The sequence below is a fragment of the Lycium barbarum genome, chromosome 5 (assembly GCF_019175385.1).
Source record: "Lycium barbarum isolate Lr01 chromosome 5, ASM1917538v2, whole genome shotgun sequence".
Taxonomy (NCBI): Eukaryota; Viridiplantae; Streptophyta; class Magnoliopsida; order Solanales; family Solanaceae; genus Lycium; species Lycium barbarum.
This window is the reverse complement of record NC_083341.1, coordinates 29,466,785-29,474,518: the sequence shown is the minus strand read 5'-3', so window position 1 is coordinate 29,474,518 and position 7,734 is coordinate 29,466,785. Positions and strand designations below refer to the sequence as shown.

The following is a 7,734-nucleotide window of genomic DNA, read 5'->3' as shown; positions in this document are numbered from 1 at the left end:
TTGGCGTTAGTAATTATCATAAATGAACCGACATAGTACATGGAAGCCGATAAGGCTGTCACAGATCATATCATCCAAAACATATACAGAACCCACACAAGTATGTCTACAGACCTCTACAGAACATAACAGAATCATAAGACGGGACAGGGCCCCGTCGTACCCCTGAATAATGTACATATATACGATAGCAGAAGACTGTACCAAAATATGGGCTCCGGATAAAGGAGCGCTCCAAAATAGCAGAATAAAGTCCTAAGCGGGCGGATCAGCAAACCTGTCGTTTGTACCTGCGCGGCATGAAAACGCAGCCCCCGAAGGAAGGGGGTCAGTACGAAATATGTACTGAGTATGTAAAGCACGGAACGTAGTAAACAAAGTCATAATCGAAGCAGAAGATACAGAAAATGAACTGAATATCCAGATTAGCAAAATGCTGATCATATAGCATAAATAATATTCGCTGGAAACATATGTCGTACCTGGTCCCATTATGGAACAAGATCATAACCGAAACAGAGCTTACAGAGAAGTGAGTGTAACATCCGAAGTATCAAATGCATATTTTCGAAACATGAGGAGTGTGTACAGAAACATATACCATATCATATCCGACCCCTTCCAAGGGACTCGGCAAACAGAACGTGGCCACCCCCCGACGCTGGTGCCACCACACATAAGGAGCAGAATAGGGGATAACCCCGTAACATAACATATCATATCAGATGGCCATATCAGATCATATCATATCATATCAGAGTGTGTACATGGCACAGCATACTCCACAACCCATGTACATGTATACCTGCCCCCTCACATCGAGGCACGGCGAACAATGCAGAGGAATACGCTTGACAACATATCCTGGCCCGGGCTCAGTGTGGGAAACATTGGGGCATCCACGAATGGAGTAGTGAGAAACTAATGCAAATTAAAATATAGCACATTTACGGAGACTCAGTAGCATAATTCAGATGACAAACCATATGACAGAAGCGGAGCAGTAATCATAGTGTATGCATTTCGGATATCCCAATAGCATATGTCAAAATAAGCTTTTTTGTAATCATTTTCATGTTTCAAAATACATTATGGGGCTTATCAAAATAATTCAAACGAATGTCATATATTTCCAGAGACTCAATAAGACCTATCGGATGACAAATCGAAATAATGAAATCGGACAGAATCATAGTGAGTGTATTTCGGATGTCATAATGGATTACAGAAGCATAATCTTTCTAAGTTCGTTTCCAAGTTCCGAAACAGTTTTACAAGACTTAATGGAATATTTAAAACAAGTTTTATTTAGTAATTACAAGCGTAGTTAAAAACATTTCTTTAAAAAAAAAACGCTCGAAGACAAGTCATAACCACTAAAAGGGTAAAATCGGAAATAGTGGGCCCACCTCGGGACAAACGAAGCGGTGGGCTCAAATTACGTATTTTAAGCTTATAAAGTCACCTACGGAGATTCTGGGGACATTCCATAATTTTCTAAACAATTTGCGGAAGTTTGCACAATTCTTTCAATAAAGCATACTTATAGGGTTCAATTCCATTGAATGAAAAAGGGGTATTTTCAAATGCGGATTCCGATGAGCAGAATACTTTCCGAGGCTCGAATCCGATCCTAGTACACCTAGGACATGCCAAAAGAATAATCGGGATAGCTTTACATACCTTGTATGCTCTTTACGCCTTTCCAAATTCAATTCCCGTTTCGCCCAAAATCTGCAATTGGTCACATTTACCAATTCTCAATTTCCAATCTTTAAGTATTCAATCTTTATTCATAATTGCCTACAGAAATTTGGGCAGCATCTCCCCTATACATATAGCATCCCCGAGAATTTAACTCGGCCAAAACAATCAACAACAACCCAACAACAACATAAACAACAACAACAATCACTGTAAACACAATATAACTTAACTAGCTATCTTCCCAACATAATGTCATAACCTTCATTTCAACTTCAATTTCCAAACTAACCTCAATGGTTTCACATTCATCATCTAGATCATCACAATATAATTTGGAAATATTTCATATCATTTCTACGAAATATTCACAAGATATACAAAATATACAAACTTTCCACCCAAACATAATTCACCCAAAACTTCAAATCTTCAACCTACATATTCATAACATATTTCCATCTTCCAATTTCATCAACCATAATCATAATTTACACCTTAACAATTCCATTTTCATAATTACATAAATCTACCATAAAATCACAAAACTTCCCATAACAACTTAACAACCAACCTTTCATGCTAATATGGACTTACATCCCTCCAAATCCACCAACCAACATAGCCATTCACATTTAAAACTTCATTTCCATATTTACATAAAATTACATTAAAATCACATAAGTTCCTATAATCATTTTCCAACAATTTTTCATGCCATCTTAAACCATTTTTCCTCCACATTATACAAGTGAACTACATTTATTTTCATCCAAAATTCTCTTCAAATCTCATTCCATAATTCACAATGCCAACGGACGAATTTATATCGCTATTTTCCCGTTCTAATCCGTTAAAACTTTAAATAAACTTGTTAGCAATGAAAAGGAACCTTATTCATACCTTAAGAATTCAGCCACCACGTTATCACCCTCCTCCTTGGTTGATTTTTAGCTCAAATTGAAGACAACGCAGCGTACAACACTTTTCCCTTCATGGGCTTCGGGATTCGGGGCTCGGATTTTGGTCAAAATTAGTTTTTCTTCTCTCCAAAGCTCCTCTCTCTCTCTTTCCAGAATTTTCTGGTTGTTACAGGTCTTAAAATGAGGAGGAAGGCCGAAATTTTCACTTATAAAAACTTGGGTAATGGGCCTAACCCGGTTGGGCTCGGATTGGGCCTAGCCCACTAACCTTTCTGCATTAAAACGTCCATATCTCCTTGTCCCGACGTCACCTGGGAACCCACGACCTATGGTTGGAAAGATAATTCAATTATCTACAACTTTTATTTCTTGGTATTTTTCCAAATTCCAAACTTATAATACCGTTTTTGCCCCCCAAAGTCAGGTCACCCGAAAACGTTTTCTTAAAAATATTCGTTTGGAGGACTTCCACTTTGATTTGGCCCAAGGGTCCTTCTTGAGTTGTGTTTAACTTCACATATGTGATTCATATAATTTGTCACATGTCCCAAAAAAAATCTTGACGTGTGGGCCCCACCTCAACTTATAATTAATCCGACGTTCAAAAATACGGGATGTAACAGTATTAACGATCCGTACTATATGATTGGCCTTTGAATTCCAATGTGTGAATTATGCATGAACTGTTTATAATTGTGTTTATTTTCCCGTATTTATAAAAGACTGTCATTTGGCATATCGTTTGTCTTTTTTTTGAAAAGGATTAAATATATTCCCTTTATATAAGGGTACTTTAGGTTTGGATTTATAATATCCGATTAAGAATAATTCTCTTTTATGTATAAGGATGGTATATTTTATTTTGAAAAGTGCCAACTCATTTGGATTTGCAAATATGTATATAAGTATATATATATATATATATATCCTTTTTATGTCCATGCATAACCCTCGTATTGTTATTCTTGGTTAGACCATATACTACTCCAAGCCATCCCATTCTAGGTCCTCGAATTTATAAGTGCATTTTATTTTATTTGAATAAGTCTGTTTATAAAAATGATTTGATTTTTTGATTTTTTTCTCTGATCTGTATATATGTAAGCAAAATTGGTTTTGGTTTGAGTTGGGCTTGGGCCCAAAATCTGCATTTTTTGATTTATGAAATAGTATTTCAGTTAGGGCTTGGCCCAAAATTTTCATTTTTTTGTTTATGTTGGGCTTCAGCCCAGAAATCATTTTTCCTTTTCAGATTCAATCCAATTCATAGAGAAGCACTCCATATTATTTTGTAATCCAAAGCCGTTGATCTTCTTAAAATTCTAAAGACTTGTATTCAAAAATCAGTTTGTAGCTTCTCGATTTATTTTTGCAAAAATTGTTTAAGTACGTATCCGAGATTTTGAAAACCATTTTTAGGGCCTAAAGTCTACTAAACGGCATGAGCACCGTTGTTCTAAGACGACTAGTTCTAAAACATAAAAGGTTCCAATAACAATGTAAGTCTTTACAAATGTTCACAAACCACAATACAACATTGAAAGATAAATAATGAAATAATGAAATAGAAGAGTTAGGCTAGGGGCGTAACAAGCCCCTAGTTAGCCATTTTTACCAATGGTTGGGCCTTAAATGCGTGTTCATATATATATAGCTTCCCTTTCCATCTCGAACTGCCTTTGAAAGAAGGAAAGATCTGTTGGGCTTGACACAAGCCCAAGTGACCAAAAAGGGTGAAGAGGATAAGGAAGGAAAAAGGAACCCAGTTAGAATTTATTTATTGTGCTTATCATTCATAAGAACAAACTAAATATAAGTGTATATACATATATCAACAAAGCATATACAATATCAGATTATAGTATTGCCGCAACAAATTTTGGAAGTGGGCCTGGCAAGCCCCAATCACATATGCATCATAAAAAATCCCATTGATACCGAAGGACATGCCCAAACTTATCCCTTTGTGCTAACCTGAGCCTGAAATGGGCATTTCTATATCCATTTAGCATTTTGGACACAATATTCAAGCTGACAGACTCTAAGGATTAAGGCCCAAGGTAATTATGTAACGACCCGCTTGATCGTTATAGTCTTTTCGACACTTTTAACCTTTTTCCGAGCTTGTTTAGCGCACGCTTGACCCGCGGTGACCGTTGACACGCTTATCGAGGTGTTTAGATTAGATTTGATTTGGGTGACTTTTTGGAAAATTGGGCTTAAAGCGAAAAAAAGTTGACTAAAAGTTGACTTTTGGGTAAACGGACCTTTTTCTGAAATCCGTCTATTCCGAGATGACCGGATGATCTTTTAGAACTTGAGCGTATATTTGCTTTGGTTCCCAATGCACGTGGGTGCATTTTGGGACATGGGTAGGGAAGTTGATGTTGAGGTATCAGAGTTGACTCGGTCAACGAGATCTCCGTTGTGAATTTTGAGGCCACGAGTGCGTTCGTAGCCTGTTTTTATGTGTGTCTGTGTATGTGGTATGTGAGCAGATGGCTTCGGGTGATAGTCAGGATTTCGGGTTGAGATTGTTATTCTTTTAGGGAAATTTGGTTCTGGTGCCCGCTATAGTGGCACCGCTATAGCGGTGGGATGGCCGCCACAGCGGCCAAGTGCATTTATTATCTGACCATCACAGCAATCTAAGCGTCCGTCAAGGCGGGACTGCCGTAGCAGAAACGGTATCAGGCTGATTATTTCAATAACTGAGCATTAAAAGCCCTAAGTCCCCCATTCTTTATTATTTCGACTTTAGAGTTCTTGGGAGCTTTACAAGGTGATTCTTGGGAGAAACTCTTTGTGGTAAGTTCTTCTATTTCCTTTACTATTCCATTGTCCTTAATCACTTTAGAATTCCTTTATCGTGATAGTTTATTAAGTATTTGTTGATTTAAAATAGGGTTCCATGAGTTCTTCTTTCTACGTTTCTAAACCTTGAATTATTGATTGGGTTAGCTTCATTAAGCATGGAACTGATGATTAGAACCTATTATAGCATGATTCTTCCTAATTAGAGTGTCATATATGCATGGTTCTATTACTGATTATGATGTGTGAGAGAGTGTAGCCTCCGAGGTTTCTGCCGGAGAGCGTAAAAGAGAGATGAGTGTTCGTTACTTGAGGTTTCTTGTCGGGAACGATGGAGTGTCGATGCCTGAGGTCTTTGCCGAGATGGTGAGAGTGTGTTCGTGATCCGAGGTCATATTCCAGAGCGGGTGGTACGTGGACTTTGTGGGTCCCCCATGGGTCATGATCGCCGAGACGTGGAGTCATTCTATCCGGGACATAGTGTACAAAGCTGCATATACATTGCATTCATCCTACGTATATTATTGCATTGCATTGTATCTTGGTTTTTGTTGGTTATTGTAATACTACTGTGATACACTGATTCAAATTGCTATATTGAGACTTGGCATAGTTGGGATTAGATGCTACAATATAGGTGATGATTTGTACTGTGGATATAGCTTATTGTTTATTTGTACTGTGGATATAGTACTTGTTGTTTGTACTGATCTGCATTTGCAGAATTATTTTATGAATACAGAGTATCAGGAGGGATCGACTTCTATCCTCGTGGCTGACTGTTCGAGGATTTGCTGATTTGAGTCTACAGGGTGAGCAGGGGGACGTTCGCTGCCCGAAGATTCCTCGATCTACTATGTCTTTATTTCCGTTCTAAGACATATGTTTTGAGACTATTGATGCATTTCTATTACTTTCAGACTTGTAGTATCTAGTTAGATTCTCTTGTATGGTTAGACCAGACTCTGGGTGGATTGATGTATTTCCTTACTTCCGCATGTTCTTATATCATTATCTTCAGACTTACGTATTTCTATCTCTTACGCTTATTTATTTATTTATTCATGTTTTTAATATTGTAGGGATAACAGTTCGCTTACCGAGGTAGGAAAGATAAGTGCCCACGCGACTTAGCGAAATTGGGTCGTTACAAGTTAGTATCAGAGCCCTAGGTTACCCGGTCTATAATACAAGAGTGTGTCTAGTAGAGTCTCGTGGATCGGTACGATGAGCTTTGTACTTATCTACGGGAAGCTATAGGGCATTTAGAAAAAAAACATTTTCTTTTCTTCTTTCGTGCTACTTTATTCTAATTGGTATCTAGAATAATTAAATTGGTATCTGACTCTTATCTCTTCTCTCACAGATGGCAAGGACTCCAGCTACGATAGACAAAGACCAGGTGCCAGAGCCCACAGCTACGGCTGGCACTAGGGGGCGAGCGACAGCCAGAGGACGCAGTAGAGCTAGAGGCTGTGGGGCTGTCCCAGCTAAGGGCAGGGCTCCCGTGGTAGGGTAATGGCGTGAGAGGTCTCCGTCTCCAGAGCCTGAGGTTCAGCAGGTTCGAGACCAGGCAGCTGACGATGATGTGGCTCCAGCATGGGCATACCCCGAGGCCACTTCAGAGCAGATGATGCAGGATACTAAAGGCTTGTGTTTTACTCCACTTAGATGCCCAGCAGGCTGCCACTGGTGTAACTTCTTCTGGCGGAGGATCGCACACTAGAGTTAGGGAACAGACTCCAGAGTAGAGACTGACTCATGTAGCTTATCTTGCTGCTCCACGGATGGATGAAGTGCTAGCCTCGGGAGATGATCATAGACCCGTGGCGAGCCCTGTTATAACCTTGACTGATCAGGAGTTAGTTGGGAGGTTTAAGAAGTTGGAGCCGTCGAGATTCTTAGTTACTTCTAAAGAGGATGCGTATGAGTTCATCTTGGATATGCATGAGTTGTTACATAGGATGAAGATCGTAGAGTCCTATGGAGCTGACTATGTGTCCTACCAGTTTCACGGAGACGCGAAGTTGGTGGAGGTATTTATTGCTTGCAGACCTGAGAGTTTTCCTACACTGACTTGGACACAGTTTCATCGGGCCTTCCTTGAGAAGTATGTGCCCTGGGCTTTTAGAGAGGCACGTAGGGATGAGTTTCTACATTTGAAGTAGAGGGGATTGTCTGTAGAGGCCTATGTTACTCGCTACTTGCACTTGGCTCGTTATTCATCTCCTTTGATTCCTACTGAGCTTGATAGGATTCGGCGCTTTGTTGGTGGGCTGATTGGTTATCTTCA

At 39.3% G+C, this 7,734-nt stretch overlaps 1 long non-coding RNA gene across 2 annotated transcripts; it reads right to left on the bottom strand.

Annotated features, from left to right (window-relative positions):
• LOC132640787 (uncharacterized) lies at positions 1-3,215 on the bottom strand. Of its 2 annotated transcripts, XR_009582372.1 has the most exons (3): positions 2,608-3,206; positions 1,684-1,734; positions 1-290 (listed from the first exon to the last, which is right to left on the bottom strand). It is a non-coding gene; the product is annotated as an uncharacterized LOC132640787 (long non-coding RNA). The 2 variants fall into 2 exon arrangements; XR_009582371.1 differs by having other exon boundaries at positions 1-1,734; positions 2,608-3,215.
• Between the last annotated feature and the right edge of the window lie 4,519 nt (positions 3,216-7,734).